This window comes from Sphaerodactylus townsendi, linkage group LG02 (genome assembly GCF_021028975.2).
Source record: "Sphaerodactylus townsendi isolate TG3544 linkage group LG02, MPM_Stown_v2.3, whole genome shotgun sequence".
Lineage (NCBI taxonomy): Eukaryota > Metazoa > Chordata > Lepidosauria > Squamata > Sphaerodactylidae > Sphaerodactylus > Sphaerodactylus townsendi.
Window position 1 is genome coordinate 105,340,854 of NC_059426.1, and position 19,092 is coordinate 105,359,945.

A 19,092-nucleotide genomic window follows, 5' to 3' on the forward strand; every position below is an offset into this window, starting at 1 on the left:
GTGGGTGCCTGAGGCTGGCTCCTGCCTCCCCAACCTCCCTGCTGACAGGGAGGCCAATTTTCAGACAGGAGCTGGCCTGTGACCATGACTCACCAGCTCACAGCCCAGGCAGGTTCCTGAGGCTGGCTCCTGCCCTCCTTGGCTGCCCTCCTGACAGGGAGGCCAGCTCTCAGGCAGGAGTCAGCTTGTGGCCATGGCTCGACAGCAGGCAGCTCAGGCAGGTGCTGTGGCCGCAGCTGACCTCCCTGTCAGCAAGAAGGCCAGGGAGTGCAGGAGGTGGGATCAGGCACCCACCTGAGCCTGGCTGAGCTGGGCAGCAGGCAGCTCAGGTGGGCAGCTAAGGTGGGCACAGTGTCAGCAGGGAGGCTGGGGAGTGCAGGAACCAGCCTGAGCAGCATGGAGGAAGAAGAAGAAGAAGAGTTTGGATTTATATCCCCCCTTTCTCTCCTGCAGGAGACTCAAAGGTCGAATCCCCACTACCGTCTTAGCCAGGTTTCAGAACACAAACTAACCAGGTTTGAGGGACGGCCTCCCCATTGCTTGCATGGCAGATTCCACTTCTGGCGCTCGTTCTCCCCGTTAATCTGTGTTCCGGCAGGACCTGGTTGCAAGTGGCATAGACCCCATTAACACGGTTCAGAGCTGATCCGAGGGGACGGATGAGGGTTGAAACCCTGACTTGTTTCCCACCCTGGAGTGTGACGCGGAATTCGGGCAACCAATCAGCTCTGCTATGTGCATGCAGCCTTTCCTTGGTTTAGTTTCTGCTTTTGCGATCAGCCAGCAGAAGGGGATGCAAACGTTAAACAGCCAAACGTGTAACTTTGAATCGTTAATGGTTTACACAGGTAACAATTAACTGTTTGCACAGTTAAACAGTTCAGCGTTAAACTTTTACATGCTGATTTTTTTTATCATGCTTCTACAATGTACATTTCCGCAGTGGGAAAAGGTCCCACCCCATCAACGCACGCCAGCCAATCAGGGGAGACTGGCGAAGCGAGCTCACCTGGTAGTGGGGATTGCAACGATGCCTGCACCCGGGAGTGTCTCCTACCTGCTCGCTGCAGTGGGGAGGGAGAAACTCTGATGAGGAGGACACGGTTTCACAATGAACAGGTTTGGATCTGAATGCAAATTTCAAGTGGGGGTTCGACCAAAGGGGCTTACAATCTCCTTGCCCTTCCCCCCTCACAACAAACAGCCTGTGAGGTGGGTGGGGCTGAGAGAGCTCCAAGAAGCTGTGACTAGCCCAAGGTCACCCAGCTGGCATGTGTGGGAGTGTACAGGCTAATCTGAATTCCCCAGATAAGCCTCCACAGCTCAGGAGGGAGAGCGGGGAATCAAACCCAGTTCCTTCAGATTAGATACATGAGCTCTTAACCTCCTATGCCACTGCTGGAGGAGCACAGGAGCCAGGGGAGAGCAGGAGCCTGGGGAGAGCCAGTCCCCAGGAATGTGCTTTTAAAAGCATGGAGGCTGGGGGGGTGGGGCTATGCCCCCAAGTCCTGCCCTCCTGGGGGCAGGGCTCAAGGCACAGCCATGCCCCCAAGCCCTGCCTCCGGCCTCCGGCCTCCGTGCTTTTAAAAGACATTTGTGGAGGCTGCCTTGGTTCCTGCTCTCCCCAGGCTCTGGAGAGGGGAGAAGGTCAGCTGCAGAGGGAGGGAGGGAGGGAGCACACCCCCCCCCGCGCGCACGCATCCCTGCTGCTCTCCCCAGACCTGGAAAGGGCAGTGTAAAGGATTCAATGGTGTTGATGGTGAAGTAACCTTGAGTGCATTCCACAGCCCGGGCGATGGGCCAGATGCATCGGCGGAGACTTTATCTTTGCGCGGGAGATGAATACTCCGTTCCCATGGGAAGCAGGAAGGGGGGATGGGGTGAATGGTGTTATAACCTGTGCTTCTGGCGGGAAGTGCCATTCCTGCCACTGCGTGTACTTGAGCTTTCTAAGATGTCTTAATAAATGGACTTTTACTCCCAAAAGCCTTTTATTTCTGCTTCTAAGGGAATTCCTTACATTGTGGCAGGAATCCTAATTCATCTATATTCCTGTGCAGTGGACCTCTTGTCTTGTGATGGAGAGGTTGAATGTTGGCCTGCGCGGAAGCTGCGCAGTAGCCTCAAAGAGGGTCTCGACCTTTCCCCTTCTGGATCTGGAGGAACCGGCAGGAGAACGGGCTCTCGCTGGTGGCTCTTTTCCGCCCCTCGTGATCAGCACGAAGTCTTCCCGCTTTACTCCGCTGGAACTAGGGACGGACGACGGCGACCATGGGAGACTTCTATGAGAGTCGCTTGGGCCAGTTCATGGATCAGCCTGTGGATCCGGATCTCTACCCGCTTTAAAGTGGTGGATTACAAACCTCAGATGCAACCTGTCATGGAGGAGACGGCGAAGACGACCACCGCTTCATAAAACGGCAACCCAGGGAATCCATTGAACAGGCGATTCCTGACTCAGATTTTGGTGATGTTCTAAGGAACCACTGCGTGGTACAACGCATCAGTCTGGCCCAAAGGGACACCGGGACTACAACCTGGAATTGGGAGGGGGGTATCCGTATTCGGCCTCAATCGGACCCCCCCCATCCCGGCCAGCGACCGCACCTGAGGTTGCCTCGGGAGCCACCGGTGGCTACGGCGGCTACGGTGTCTCCGGCGTCACCGCCTCCAGACGGCTAATTTAAGAGTCCAAGAAAGCCTTATACATTCTGTGCTCGGACTGGCTTCCTCTCCCATCGAGAGGACGCTGGGATGAGGAAGTGAAGGCGACTTCGCGTAGATGCCCAAGCTGCATGGAACCGTTGAACGCCAGCTATGCCAAAGAGGAGGAACGGGCACAGTTGCAGCAAGAGCCAAAACCTGCAGAGGGACCGGGAACAGCAACGCGAAAAGAAGTTCAGGCCTGAAAGCTGGACCGTACCAAAGACAGCTACCTAACGACAATATGCCCAGAATCTGTCAGTCCATGATAAAGTCCTGGGAACATTCCAGACTGGATTTCCATAACGGTAACGCCAAAAGCGCTCTGTGGCTCTGGCGACGCATAAAGTGAGCTCACTGAAGTCTCTTAAACGGGACTTAACTGGCTAAATTGAACGAGAAAAGCTGCTTTATAGCATGCTAATTCAGGATGCATTGACTCGCAAGGAGAGGGATGCTGGCTGGCGCTGGAGAGAAAAGGAACTAAGGAGGCAGCAGACCAGGAAGCCCCAAGTTGGAGTCTATGCAGCTACTGATCATGCGATTATAGGTGCCAGGGGCCACGTAATCTGGAGTCCGCCACCCAAACGCCAATGCTGCACCGCCACTGACTCCATCGCACAACAGCAGCTGCCTGCCCAACCTGCTCAACCCTCGCTAACCACCTTCCAGCAGTAGTTAAGAGTCATCAAGCAGGGGCTACTATCGGGCTCCTCATACCAGCCCGCTTTTGATGGGACCGGGCTTCCAAAGCTTCCTACTTCATCTTGCAACTCAATGCCCACTTGAAGACTATTATGATGATTTATACCCTCGTCTGAGCTAAAAATATCGGGACATCGGCTCAGTCCTTGATGGGGCAGCAGTCAATTGGTTCGTGACTCTTTTTTTTGGATTTGCAGGATGAGGACTCTCTCGACAGTGCCCGTGATTCTCCAAGCTTCCATAGAAGCGGCTACCAAGATCAGAAGCGCCGCAGAATGAAGCTATCCCCATTCATTCAAAACGTCCATCCAGCAAGGCAACCGCCTGCTTGCAGAATTTGCTCCGCGGAATTTCGTCGGCGGGCGGCTGCCTTCGACTTCCTGACAAGGTGGGCCTGAACGCATGTGAAAATCACCGTGCTAATACTTCGGATGCTGTGGACCGGTAAGCTACGTGAAGCGGTGTTTTTAATTCGGTTCCTCGTAAATTGCCTATTGCAGATTGGATCCAGTTAGGGTCCCAGAGGTAGGCGCCTCGCTTGGAATATCGCCGGCGTCAAGGAGGCCGCCACACCCAAAACCACTACTGTGTCCACTAAGTCAAGCCCAGCCGCCCCTACCAAACCACCTCTGAACGCCAGTCGTACGACTGGGATTGTGTCTTTACTCGCGGAGGGCTGTGGTCATCTTAGTCAGCCGTAACTGTCCTAAGAAACAAAACTAACCGGGACTCCAGCTCCGCACTGGCCTCCGTCTGCCAAACCACCACGCAGGTCAGGGCCACCTCCTCATTGCAATTGCCTAAAGCGGTTACGAAGGCGCACCCAGAGAGGAAGCAGCTGCTTCGTCTTCTTCAGCTCCCCCATGGACATGGGGTCTGGCTCCGACCAGCGGTGAGTGAAGGCAGCGCCCCATTACTGTTCAAGCATTTCTGGCCAACTCCCGCCAGACACACTTTCGCATTATAGCCTCGCCCCTTGTGGGACTCCGGGCTGCTCCCACTGCTTAATGCGCCCCATTTTGGTGGCAGAGGAGCTAGGTCTGACCCAATTCCCTGGCTAAGCTCCATACTATCACCCAAATGGACCGGTAGCCTCTACGGGGAACGTAAGGACCGCCCAGTACAAAACACAGCCGTCTTCCTCGTTCGCTATACCACCATTGGGAGAAAATTAGTTTTATTTCTTTTGCTTGTGGCCGGTAATAAACACTCCATAGATTTTAGAGCATGCCTTGGTTATTGTTACATGGAACCAAAGTTCATTTTGGAAAGAACGGATCCTAGAATTCACTGGACACTCCCTCGCGGTGAACACATGAATTGGGGAGAAACCCAACGCCTCCTGACGCACCCCCACTCCCCTGGTTTCCTCAGCGATTTGCTCCGATTCGTATTGGCATCCCACCTGCATATCATGATCTAGCCAGACGTTTTTTTCAGGGAGTAGGAATCGCGATCAGTTGCCACCACTAATAGAGACACTGACAAAATTGTCATACAAACTAAGGGCACAACTACCCAGTAGTAGAATCACCGCGATGAGTCCTGCATTGAGGAGAAGGAACTGTGTCTTCTACTGGACAAGAACCTTGCCTCGCCCGGGTTCATCACGGCGGGCTACCAAACACACATGTCTCCGGCTTTGTTTGTCAAAAAGAAAGATGTAATATCTCTATGGCTTTGCACAGATTATCGAGGTCTCAATGCGGTCTCCTCCTGTCCAATAAATATCAGCTTTGCCTTTGATCAAGGACCTTGGCGCAGATGCACCTCGGCAAAGGACAGATTTTTAATAAATTGGACTTGAGAGAAGCTTAATACAGAGTCAGAATTGCTGAAGGCTGGTGAACACCTGACTGGCGCTTAACACAAAGTTTGGACAGTTTGAATATTTAATAATGCCATCTCGGGTTAGTGGAGATCTCCGAGCTTTGTATGCGGCCCTTATCAACGAAGTTCTCCATGATTTACCGTACAAGGGAGTTGTTGCAATACTTAGATGACGTTTTAATTTACTCACAAACCATAGAAGAGCATGAAATATTGGTTCGAGAGGTATTGAAACGCTTGTTTGAGCAACTCTCTTTGCCAAACTTCTCCAAAATGCTGTTTTCATCAGGACCTCCATTGACTATTTGGGTTACCGGATCTACGCCTCTCAGGGCTTAAAATGGATCTGCTACAAATTGACCTTGAGTCCCTCCAATGGCCTGCCCCCACCAACCTAAAGAACTCCAGTCGCTTCTTTTGCCTTTGCTAATTTCTATCGTGACTTTATAACCCCACCCGGCTGAACTGACTCTCCCTCTCTCACAGACCTCCACGCACTATGGGTGCAAGATCCACTGTCCATGAAGCCCGGGCCCCTTCTGGCCTGGTCAGGAATGTCACCAGCGGCTTTCAATCCATTAAAATCTCATGCTTACCACCGAATCCCATCCTAAAGCACCCTGACCCAGATCTCCCGCTTGTGGTTCAGCTGGACGCCTGGACAAAGCAATTTGGGGCAGCCCTCGTTGCAGAAAAATAAAGATGGTAGGTTGGTTCCAGTGTGCTTATTTTGTTCAAAAATTCTCTGGTGCCAGAACTCAACTGGACTTGTGGGAGACAAAGAGACCGCGGACCCATCAAAGTAGCTTACTCTCCACCTGGCCATCACTGGCTGGAGGGGGCTAAGCACCCCTTCAAGTTTGGTCGGATCATAAAACCTGGCAGCTCTTTCCACCCCCCCCCCAAGATGTCCGCGAAACAACTTCATGGAGCCGGATTTCTCTTCGCTTCTCTTTTACAGTCCATTTTTTCCTGGGAAAACTAACAAACTGGCTGACGACTCTTAGTGCTCTACCCGGGAGGGGTGGAGCTGCCCACCTGGTACCATTACCCACCATTCGCCCTCCCAGCTGGGGTTGGTTGTCACCCGATCTCAACGCGCCCACTTCTCCTCCACCCCCTGCATTCCCAGTCTCGCCTCTCCTTTCCTCGCGGGGAACTGGAGGAGGCGGGGCTGCACGCAAGCTCCAGCGCTGAAGGTTGAGACTCGCACTGGCGCTAGGAGAATGGAGCTACGGAGGGGGAATGTTGGCACGCGGCCTCCGGGCAAGCAGCAGGTTCTTGAAGCTTGCCACGATGCCCGCGTTCGGGCTGGACATTTTGGCTTTTGAAAACTCTGCATTTAGCCACGCCGGCAGTTCTGGTGGGCGCCGCACGCGAAAGAACATTGAGGCATTACATTAAAGGCTGCTCGGTTTGTGCAGAAGCCAAAACCATCCCGGGAAAGCCCCATGGCCTATTGAAACCTCTCCCGGTAGCCTCCCGCCCTTGGGAAGTCATCTCCATGGATTTTATTACAGATTTGCCCGAAAGTCATGGCAACACGGTTTTATGGGTGGTGGTAGACTTATTCTCTAAACAAGCCCATTTTATTCCATGATGTCACTGCCCTTCCTTACAGCAGAAGCCAGGAGGCCGGGAGGGGGGAGGAGCACTGCAGGGTGGTGCATGCCATTTTGTCATGTGGGAGGCATCTGGCGCCCCCTCATGTAACCGAAAGGTGTGTGCCCAGGGACATGGGTATCCCCATGTCCCTAGGCCAGTATGCCCTTACATGGAGGTTTTCTCTGCTTGCAGCTCATCCGCATGCGATTTCACTGTAAAAAGTACATGGATAAAGTTTGTTTTGCATGGCAATCTTGCGCACATGTTGTTTTTCCTTTTGGGGGGGGAAGGGGATGCCTGCAAAGCTACAACAACACGACACAATAATCTGTAATATGCACAGCTTTGCAGTTGTCATAGCTTTGCAGACATCCCCCTTAAACAAACAAAAAAGGAAAAATGACGTGTGTGAGATTGCCAGGCAAATCAAACTTTATTCATGCATTTTCTATAGAGACATCACATGCAGATGAGCTGCAAGCAAATAAGCCTCCATGGGAAATCTTCACCAAATGGTGGAGGCAGGAGAATCTCTGCAGCAGCCCATAAAATGGTGAGCACAACAATGAAATTGACAAGATATTGTCGAAGGCTTTCACAATCCTCTGAAGATGCCAGCCACAGATGCAGGTGAAACGTCAGGAGAGAATGCTGCTAGGACATGGCCATACAGCCCGAAACCACAAGGCACCCCAGAAACTGACAAGAGTTTCTCTGGCAGTAGACTGGAAAAGAGGTCTGTTTTGGTTGGCAACACTTGTGCTGTCTGGCAAGACGTTTTATTTCAGCTGTGCAGAAAACAGTGAACAGCCATCAGGGAGTGCTAAAACCTCTTCCAGGGGCGCCACCTAGTGTTGAATTTTCCTGGTGTAGCCACTTCCTACTAATTCATATATATATTAGATACTTCCGATTGGTTTTGCTTCCAGAGTACATACATAGACGTCTTTGTTACCAGACTGGTAATAGTAACTGCTGAAAGGCAAGTAGATCAGAGGACTGACTGATTTTCCTGTTTCTTCATTTTGTACACTTTCCAGCAGGTGAAGAAAGGGATTTCTTATATTTGTTTACAGATCTTATTACATACCATGCAGTATGAAATGTGCTGTGCCACTCCCTTTTATGCTCCTTTTAGGCACAATTCCCCCTGTCCCACTGCATCCTTCTGAATTGGCAAGGGACCAAAAAAAGAAGTGTTTTCAGAGACTGACTCCATAAAGTAGGCAGATGTCTATTCAGGAGGAAAAAATGTTTGCTTAGCATTATTATTTCTCCCATTCACAAAGTACAGTCATGAATGTGTTTGTGTGCATACCACACCCTTTGACAGAACATGCAGGCACTTTCTTTCAGCCAGGATTAGAGCCTGAGGCTAAAATGCAAAACCTAGCCATTGCACAGACATCACTGAGACTTAATCGCCTCCAGTGGACCGGTTTTGTCCTCCTATGAATGTTTATTCAGACGAAAGTCCCACTGATTTCAATCGCACCCCCTGGCAAGCCCGCAAAACTGCTGTTAAAAACTGAGACGCCTGTTTCCCCACTGTTGTACAAAAGCAGTTGTTTTCGTGGAATTTAGTCGTCCATTCATACAGCCAGGAGATGCTACCACTACAAAGAAATTATCTGCATATTTACTTGGAAAGAAGTCCCGCCCGCTAAGTTCAGTGCAGCCCACTATCAAGTAAATATTCCTTTAGAAGTTCCCAGGGAAAACACCAAACTGGGGAAAGAAATCAACGGGCGTGAGAACTGAGGTTACCACCCGCCTCCCAAAGGTCACGCGAAACACCCCGGAGGGCGGAGATCCAGGCGGCAGCCACACACACATTCCCCAAGAGATTGGCTTGGTTAGCCGCCAGCGGAGGAGGTTTTTTCCCACGTAGGGCACGACCCGCCGCTTCTTACCTGCTCTGGCTGTCCAGCGGCGGGCTCGGGCTCGGCTGCCCGCTCCGTGGGTGACGCTCTGCCGTCCCTCGTCCGCCGCTACCCCAGCCTCAGTCTAGCGGGGTCGGCTCGGCTGCCCCCTTGGTCGCAGCCTTTGTAATCCGGCATGTCGCTGCAGCTGCACGATCACGTCCAAGTTGACCCGGGAATCACAAAGGCTCCGGTGCCAAATGCAACTCGCTGGGAGCCTGTCTGGGAAGGGGGAGGGGAGGGGATAGGATGGGAGGGGGCCCGCGCGCCAACTCGCCAGCGCCTGAGCGCCGCGCTCCCCTGCACACCAGGAGAAGGGATGCAATGTGACAATAGGCCACCGCTGCCCGGCTTCTTCCCCTGCTTCCCAGAGGGGAGAGCAGCTCTGTTCACGCCTCGCTTCCAGCAGCTCGCCCCAGATACACGAAAAACACACACAGGGCTATGCAGCCCAGCTGAGCTGTGTCTCCGAAACGCCACGTTTCCTGAGGGTCCAGATGGCAGAAAGCCAATCTTTCTTCCGCTCTCATGGGCATATAGGCAGCTTCCCCCCACCTCTCACACACAAACACACACAAATTCTTCACAGAAAGTGCGGCTATGGCAAAGGAAAGCAGCCCTCTCGTTTCGCTCTCTTCCCCAACTCACCTGGAGCAAAGGTGAAGGAGCTAATCAAATGGGAGCATAATGGGTTCTACATTTATTTAGCAGATTTATATTCCATCTTTTTCTGTTTTAAAAAAACCCCAAGGTGCTTTACAGCAACAATAAAATACAGCTTAAAATCAGAATAAACCCAGTCAATAATGATAATAAGATTACATAATAAAATAAATGGCAGCGTCAGTAAATAAGATCAATAATACTAAAAACAAATGGTCAAACCAAGAAATGCATCAATCACAAGGAACAGCCACAAACCAACACAAATGAAAAAACCAGTCATTGAATGGATAACATTAAATAAACATACAAAAAAGCAAAAATGTCACTATTAAGCAAATTCGGGTCAGACAATCAGATCTTAATGTGACATTGAAAAGCCATCAACATTTGTCATCACACGCAGAAGAAGAAGGACAGTCTATAATCAAAACACCACAACAAAAAAGGACCCTGTCCTTGGTGGCCACTGAACTCACTTCAGGAGACAACCCATATGAAAGAAGACCTTGACCCTACTCAAACAGAGCAAAACATAAGAACCAGTAATTCATAGTGCACCCTGAAACAGGTTGCCAAATAGTGAAAATCTGTCACCATTAGCAGAATATATGGTCCCTACTGTTAGAGCGTGCAAGAAATCTCATTGTTGGATTTTGGATTGGTTGGAGTTTCCAAACTGTTTGAAAAGGCGGCCCCACATTGCACCAATCTTACCTGTGAGTGAACAGACTGAAGATACTTGCGGCCAGACATTGCTTTTCAAAGTGTGGCTTCAGCTAGAAAATCATGTGCAACTAAACAAAAGAAAACTAGGTACACACTACAGATCTAATTTGAGAATATCCTTCAGATAGCACTACGACACCCCCCTCATCCCCCCTCCAAAAAACCCTGTCAACTTGATTATTTTGTTGGGTGTGCAACCCACAGGCTGACTTCCAACCCTCTGGCTGGCACCATCTCAAACAGTAGCATATCAGACTTACCTGATCTGAACTTAAGATTGCTGGCTCTCATCCAAGCCATTACTGCCTCCAGACTCATGCTGATATTACTGTTGTCATTGACACAGTCCTCATGTGCAAATAGGTTTTAGGCTCAAGTTGCTTTCACCAACCATGTCAAGTATGTTATCATTCTAATCACAATATATATGGGAGATAAGATTGTTTTCGCAGGCAGCAAATTTTTCACACACCTATATGTACTAGATGTGTTTTGATTAAAATGCACATTTTATTTTTTTAAAGAATCTATATTCATAAGAGGCACATTCCAAATTAAAGAGATTTTTTAATGTTATTTGGATGAGTGACAGTTAACTGGGTTTTTTCACTTTTCTAACCCTTAAAATTAAAATATAAAATGTGACATATTAGCAGTTTAGAATTAGATTTATTCCTACATTAAGAACATTCAGAAGTAATACAACCTTACAGCCTCACTTTGACCAAATCCACATGTGCCACATACACAGTACTTTGCAGACCCATTCCCACTGTTAATGTACATATATGAAAGAAAAGGCAAAAGTGCTAGTGCCTTTGATCTGATGTTTTGAAAGGATATTTCTTCACATTTGCCTGCAGAATAAACTTGTCTCTCCCAGAGATTTAAAAGTCCTCAATGCTTTGTGTTACTTAACTACCATCTCTAGACAACTTTGTAGCAATAAAAACAACATTGGGGCAGCATTACTTGTTCCATCCTACCCTTTGGACAGCAACCTTCATCCCTCCCTTCTGTGTCTTGCTCTTTTGAATGACCCCATTCTCCCATGCCGCCCGTCACACTTGGAACTAACTTTTTGAAGATTATCGTAGTAGCATCTTCTTTTCTTTCAGCTTCCTGTTCACAACCCACCTTTTCTGTGAAGCTTGCCCTTTAGTCCCTTCCCTTGTCTTCATTCCCTGCAGCCATACATGTTATATGTTACTGTATTCCTTCTTCATTAGCTTTTGATCTTCTGTTCTTTGCTCACTTTCAGACCTCAAATGATGAACTCCTCAGGACTCGGATTCTTTGTTTTTACAAAACAGCAAAGTACCATGGAATTATTCATATAGATGACAATGTAAACAACAATGAATATATTAAAAGATGCTGGATACAGGCATTAAATGCATATGCGTGTTCAGACCATTTTCAAATACAGTAGGTGCAAATAATTAGGCTATTGCCCAGCATTTCTTCTTCTTCTTCTTCTCTGGATTAACTCTTTCTGTTGCCTGTTGTAAGAGAAAAGATGTTCAGAAAATGTATCCAAAAATTAGAAACAATTTTTTTAAAAGAGTTGAATCCAGTTTTTGAATTGAATGGGGCCTTTAAAAATTCCATCTAAAGTGGTTCACCAAGGTTCTTTAATTTTTAAAGCATCTGAACATTTTTTTCTTCCAGTTGACAAGAAGAAACTGACTAGCTAAATCCTGTTTCATAACTCTAGGGATGCCACTGAAAATAGGACAGCATGGTTCATAGTGAGGGATTCAATTTATTCTACTCTCAGCAAATGCTTTGAAAGCCACAATTTTTAAAGAAGAAAAGAAAATCCCAAGTAAGTATATTTGTTTTTATTTTACCAAAGCTACACTATGCAACTACATTGTAATAAAACTGTAGTAACTATTTCAGTGGTCACTATATGCCCATATTTGGAATATTAAAAAGACATCCCAGTTCATTTCATTTAAAGATCCTCTTAAGTGTTTCTGACTTACTAGCACCATGAGTCTTATAATTCTGTGCCCATGCATTTGCATTCTCTGTGGCAGCTCACATCCTATGGAATGGTCTGCCTAAGGAGGCCAGGAAGATGCTGTGCTTCTATCATTCTGCAACACGTGCAAACAAAAATGTTCAGGAAAGCAGTTTTAAAAAGAGTTTAGAACTGTAGTAAAATGGAACAGTGCAGTAGTTCATTTTATAATGCTCTATTGCAATGTTTTTGTATTGCCTTCCTTTTGCTGTGCTGCTTTCTGCCTGTAACTGTTTTCTGTTTTCAGGTTGATTGTTGGGTGGGAAGGAGATAAGGTTGCCAACTCCAGGTAGGGAAATTCCTAGAGATTTGAGTGGTAGAGCTTGCGGGGAGGTTAAGGAGGGGAGGAACCTCAGAAGAGTATAATGCCATAAACTCCACATTCTCAGTCTTCATAAGATCCTTATCATACTACCCGGATTTTAGAAGCAAGAGCATTCTTTACATTTCTCAATACAGTTTTCTCGCGTATGATCGACTCTTTTCAAATCTTAGGTCGCTTTCGCATCGACACCACGCCGCAAGAATTCTGCTGAGGCGGAGTCGCCGCGATGCAGCAGCGATCGCCTTCTGGAGATAGCCGCATGCAGGCGTTCCGCATTAGCCGCCTGTCCCCAACGGGCCTATGTCGCCAAAGCCCGTTGGTGCCGTCGAAGCCCTCGGGCTTCATGCTGCCCCTCCGGACCTCCAGGGCTGGGCGTATTTCGACGGCCAGCAGGTCATCGCATCGGACTTCCCAACGGCCAGCGTGGGCGGGGCTTCGACGGCCAGCAGGCTGACGACGGGGACAAGGTGAGTTGGACGGGGAAGGGAAACAGCGTGTTCCCGGCGGTGCTGTTCGCACCGCGCCGCCGGGAACGCGCTGTTGAGGGAAAAACAACCCTTTAAAGGGCTGTTTTTCAGGGCGGCTTGACGCCACCCTGGGGGAGGGGGAGCTACGCCAGGTCGGCGCTGCTGCTTAGCAGCAGCACTGCCTGTGCGAATGGCTCCCTGGAAACGGCGTTTTTACCGTTCCCAGGGCGCCATAAACAGGCCGTGCGGAAACGGCCTCAGTGTATTAAACATCAGTGTGTATACTCTACCTGCAGAAAATACTATAACATTTCTGTTTCTCACAACAATTATCTGTGAAGTGTGGGGACAGTTGTATTAGTCTGTGACAGTTGGCCAGTGAAAATGCTTGAATCAGCTTAACAATGAATAAAGTGATAGTTCCTGCTTTTCAGTGGCAGCCTCACAAATTATGAAACAACGTGTACTGGGCCACTCACTTTTGGTGTTTAGGAGGCAGCTGAAGACAGTTTTATTTAGGCCCACATTTGCTTAATTTTACTAGCAGTCCTGAGTTGTAATTTTAAACTTTTGGTTTTTATGTTTTAATATATTTTATGTGTTTTATTTATGATGTAAGTTGCCTTGACCTCCATAAGGAAGAAAAGAGACTAACCAGTGTTTTAAACAAACAGGTATGAAAAGTTTCATAAATCAGAATTAATTTCTTCAGATTGTTTATTTCATTTTTAATCCTGCTTTGCCTCCAAAGAGTTCTGGGTGGCATACATGATACATTTTATCAGCAACAACCCTGTGAGGTAGGTTATAGTGAGAAAGAATGACTGGTATTGGCAGAGCAGATTCTGTGGGGTACCTGCACTGTCAAAGTTAGTCATGATCTAACTAATCCACGCCCTAACGTGTTCAGTTATGTGGTGTCTGGCAGGAAAAAGAGTCTGTAGCTGAATTTCAGTGACCATAACTGCATCAATGTTCCCAGTAACCATAGTGTAGCATCCCATACAAGTGTTGTGGTGAGTGGGTGAGGCCATGATTCATGTCATGGGAAGTTGCTGGGTGATCTTTGACAAGATCTTTGATCTTTGAACACACACTTCCACAGGCAGGCAATAGCAAACTACCTCTGAAAGTCTCTTGCCTTGAAAACTCTATGGCTGATTCTGCATGGGCCAAAAACAGCAGTTTGAAAACGGTGTGAAAATGGTGTAAAAGTGTTTAAAATGGTGTAAAAGGGTTTATACTGTTTTCACACCATTTTCACACCACTGTTTTTGGACCATGCGAAATCAGCCTATGAGATCACCATGTCAGCTGTGAACTAATGGCAAAAAAGTTATTGGTACAGAGAAATGAAACATCAGTAATGCTTAAAAACTCAGCTTGTGTGATAAAATAGTGGCCAATCTAAGCAATATTTTAGTTACTACATGTTATGGAAAATGGTTTTTAACTTTTTCCTGTATATGCAGCTGATCAAATGTGTGGCCTTTTCCGCACGGGCGGAATATGGCGGCCTGGGGACGGCAAAAACGCCATCCCCAGGCTGCCATTCGCACAGGGGGCGCAGCTGCTTTGCAGCCGCACCGCCCTTGTGCTGCCCGCCCGGCGCCGAGCCGCCGTTTTCAGAGTGCGCTGGGAAGCTCACTTTTCTGAAAACGCCAGCTGGAAGCTGCTGCCATGCGAACGACAGTGGCTTCCTGGCGCTTCCCCCCCCCACACACACACACACACTCCCTGCCTTCACTCACCTGCTCTCTGGCCCTCCGGCATGTCGCCGGGGCCTGGGGACACGCCCCCTGCTCTGCGACACGGAAGCAGGCGTGCAGGGCAGGGGAGGCGTGTCCCCAGGCCCCGGCGACGCGCTGGAGGGCCGGAGAGCAGGTGAGTCAACCGGGCGATGGTGCCCAGCGGCACCGTCTTCCCGGTTCTTTCTGGGACCATCGGGTCGGCATCAGAAACGCCGACCCAAGCCCTTCCGCCTCTGTGTGGAAAGGGCCTGTGTGTGTGGGTGCAGAGGTTGCCATCAAGTCACAGCTGATTTATAGCAACCTCTGCAGGATTTTCAAGGCAACAGATGTGGTTTGCAATTGCATGCCTCTGCATGGGTTGAGAGAGTTCTGAGAGAACTGTGACTGGTCCAAGGTCACCCAGCAGGCTTTACGTGGAGGAGTGGAGACTCAAACCTGGTTCTCCAGATTAGAGTTCACCACTCTTAACCACTACACCACACTGACTCTCATAGCTGATCACTGCATATGTCGAATTCTTACAAGTTTATCTCTGAAGGGGAGAAAAAGAAAGGAATATATTCACCCATAAATCACATATAGAAAAATAATCTATGTGCAATGGAAGGACAAAGGAGTGCAAGTAAAAATAATGTATCCCTACAAAAGGGGTCCCCAGCACGGTGACTGCTGATGCCTGGACTTCCACCACCAACTTTTCTGGCACTGGCCAAGTGCTTTTAGGAAGTGGGCAAGGTCAGGTAGTGCTTTTGCCCAGCAAGGCTTTTGAGTGGCTATTGGAAATTTGATCGACTGTGCGAAAACAAAAAGAATACTTTGGTAACATCTGCCACCAGAGCACAAGATTTTTTTATTGTGTTGTTAAAGATGAGGCTAAAAGCTGTTTTGTGTCTAACTTGGCCCCCTGTGGCATTTTCTTTCAACCAGTTAGTGGCTGCATCCAACATGCTAGGTCAGAATTCCAAAGGTGCCTCCTGACTCAAAAAGGTAGGGTGCCACTGCCCTATTCCAAAAGAAGAGGGTTGAGAGAGAAAGGGGTGCATGCAAATGGAAAGCATGTCAACAAAAAAGACAAAAGGTATGCATGTAGAATGTGCATCAATATAACCCCCAAAATGTTGAGAATGAGTGTTACTCATTCAGATAGAGAGGCATCTTAGCAGAGACAGGGGCAGGCTGTGCAGTACTGAGGTAGGTAGACCACCATCCATTCACCAGCACTGACTTCCTGGAATGGGGATCTGGGTGGCACTATTACTGCTGGATTCCTGGTATGGTGAGAAAATTCAAAAGCACTCAAGAGTTGGGACTCTGGTTACAAACAATGTGGGGAATGATATCCTGTCCCCTTTACAGAGGCTTAGTGTGTAGAAATGGGCAGATGAGGCTTCTCATGGCATGAAGGTAAGTAGTATTGCTTGTTAAATAACATCCCATTAAGCCCCTATTAAAGACACAAGACACTTTTTCTCCAGGCTGTTTGCAACCCCAATTAGGACAGAACTTATGCTTAGGACACCAAGCAACATTTGGAGAAATAGAGTTTCTTAAAAGAGCAACTCAGGAATCACCAGGGCCTAGCAAAGAATGAGGTGAGAGTGACTGGGTGAAGTGGAGGGAATGGGACCATGATGAATCTAATAATTTCAGGAAGTCTAGGAAGAATCTTGGAGTCAAATGAAAGTGCCTGGTGATCGTAGATTCATAGAGTTGGAAGGGCCATCAAGTACAACCCCCTGTCATGCAGGAATATACAATCAGAGCACCCTTAACAGATGGCCATCCAGCCTCTATTCAAAAATCTCCAAAGAAGGAGATTCCACCACACTGTGGCAGATTCTGCATGGGCCAAAAACAGTGGTGTGAAAACAGAGTAAAATGGTTTGGCCCATGCGGAATCTGCCTGTGTGGAAGTGTATTTGCTGTCAAACAGCCCTTACTGTCAGGGAGTTCTTAATGTTTAGGTGGAATCTCTTTTCCAGTACCTTGAATCCATTACTCATGATCATGTTGTGGCAATAGCCCTAGGGAGTAATGATACCAGTGGAGAAGGAGAAGTAAGTGGATGGGCATGCCAAAACTATCAAACGCAAGGCAGTCAGTAGCCACCACAATGAGCCTCCTGGTTGGAAGGGCTGGGAATGTAGGGGCATGCCATGTGTTCCTACAGAAATATACAAAATAATGTATGTTAAATGACTTGGCAGCATCAGTGTGTCTTTGGGGTTAGCATGGATCCTTCCCTTTTCAAAGCGTTTCTTCTCCTGGATAGACTCAAAACTGCTCAAATTTAACTAGCCCTTCTGATTCATTGGTTGCTTTATCCTCAGTTTGTTGCTGAAGCATATCTTGTGAATCTCACAGTAGTAAACTTTCCATGATGCAGTTTAAATACTTACAAAAACAAAGTTTTAAAACAGAATCCCTCCAGAGAGAAAATACATTGGAAGTTTGTAACAGAAAAAGAAACCTGCATAATCTTACTACATACTAAAGAATCTACATACTACATACTAAAGAATCTAAATGAGAGCAGAAGTGGCATAGTGGTTGAGAGCAGGTACACTCTAATCTGGAGAACTGGGTTTGATTCCCCGCTCTGCCACTTGAGCTGTGGATACTTATCTGGGGAACTAGATTAGTCTGTGCACTCCAGCACACACCAGCTGGGTGACCTTGGGCTAGTCACACAGCCCTATGGAACTCTGTTAGTCCCTCCCACCTCACAGGATGTTTGTTGTGTAGGGGGGGGGGAAGGAAAGGAGATTGTAAGCCCCTTTGAGTCTCCTACAGGAGAGAAAAGGAGGTATAAACTCAAACTTTTCTTCTTCCTTTAAAAAAGATTGCATTTGCAGAGCAGAGAGCACAGCAAAAAATCCCACAAAAATGTTATACACATGAAAAGAGAAAGTACAGTGTGGTGATAGCATTGAAAATTGGAAAGTAAAAAAACTCCATACATATAACTGTTGGAGAAAAACTGCTGGCAGCATAAACTATAACTTCACAGTAACAGATACCAGAATCCATTTCATCTGTGGATCTACACTAACTTCAACAATTTGTTTTAGATGGCATGAACCAAGGTCATGATCAGCAAATGGCAGATAAAATATGGCAGATACCAAATGGCAGATACCAAAACAATCACCCACCTTCAACCATAACCTAGAACACCAAAACATGAGAAAACATTTAATAGGGATAGATTTATCTTGGCAAACTTTGGCAAGGAATGTTTCATTAACATGTCTGGGTTTTATGTTTGCATCCTCATATAGCAGTGGCGGCAAACCTATAGCACTCCAGATGTTCATGGACTACAATTCCCATCAGCCCATGCCAGGGGCTGATGGGAGTTGTAGTTATGAACATCTGGAGTGTCATAGGTTCGCCACCACTGTCATATAGTATGCCATAAAGCTCACTGTAGTAGAGGCAGGTACTTTCACTCTACCCAGCCCTAGAATCATGTGTCTGTTGTGACAAACTTGAATTCAAATTACAAGAGTTTCAAACTTTCAGTTTTGTGTGGTGCTCTACCTCAGACCACTAGCAAAAAATTTGCTAGTTCAGTTGTTCCCTGCCAGTGTTATCCTATACAGATGTACACTCCACCAAATATGTTGGAGGAGTGTACATCTGTATAATTTTGCTTAACAGTGCATTGTCAATAATTCAAGTATTGTGTGTTGAGTGAGCCAGCATGGTGTAGTGGTTAAAAGTAGTGGACTGTAATCTGGAGAATGGAGTTTGATTCCCCTCTCCACCACACGAGCAGTGGACTTTTATCTAGTGAACTGGATTTGTTTTCCCATTCCTACATATGAAGCCGGCTGGGTAACCTTGGGCTAGTCACAGTTCCCTCAGAACTCTCTCAGCTCCACCTACCTCACAAGGTGTCTGTTGTGGGGAGAGGAAGGAAAAACAGTTTGTAAACTACTTTGAGACTCCTTACAGGAGAGAAAAATGAGGTATAAATCCAAACTCTTTTTCCAACTTTCTTCTTGAGAAACCATATTTCACAGTGGAATGGTAAGATATATTTCTGCCTTAATATTACAGTTTACTTTATTACATAATTGATTTGAAACAATGTGCCTGGCAGTTTCTCAATTTTCTCTGCCTGAGAAAATTAATATTCTGTCAGGCATCAATTTAAACTCTTTCCCCAGATAATACAGATGATAAGCCAGCACTTACAACTGAAATCCAAATAATACATCCATTGAACCCATTTACCAAACTAATATCATACACACTTAGGCTTATCCTTAAAAAGTATTCCTAAGTACTTAAATGGATATTGAAAGGAGGCAAGGAATTTACAACCTTGTCTTTCCCACAATAGTAAAGATGCATA

The 19,092-nt window shown here is 47.4% G+C and overlaps 1 protein-coding gene across 1 annotated transcript in view; it reads right to left on the reverse strand.

The window, feature by feature from the left end:
* The window catches only part of LOC125425699 (SH3 and multiple ankyrin repeat domains protein 3-like), a 398,055-nt gene extending 388,987 nt beyond the window's left edge, over positions 1-9,068 (reverse strand). Inside the window, exon 1 of the mRNA XM_048483225.1 lies at positions 8,757-9,068. The gene's annotated coding sequence lies outside the window, so the exon portion shown is untranslated. The remainder of the gene's footprint in view (positions 1-8,756) is intronic.
* Between the last annotated feature and the right edge of the window lie 10,024 nt (positions 9,069-19,092).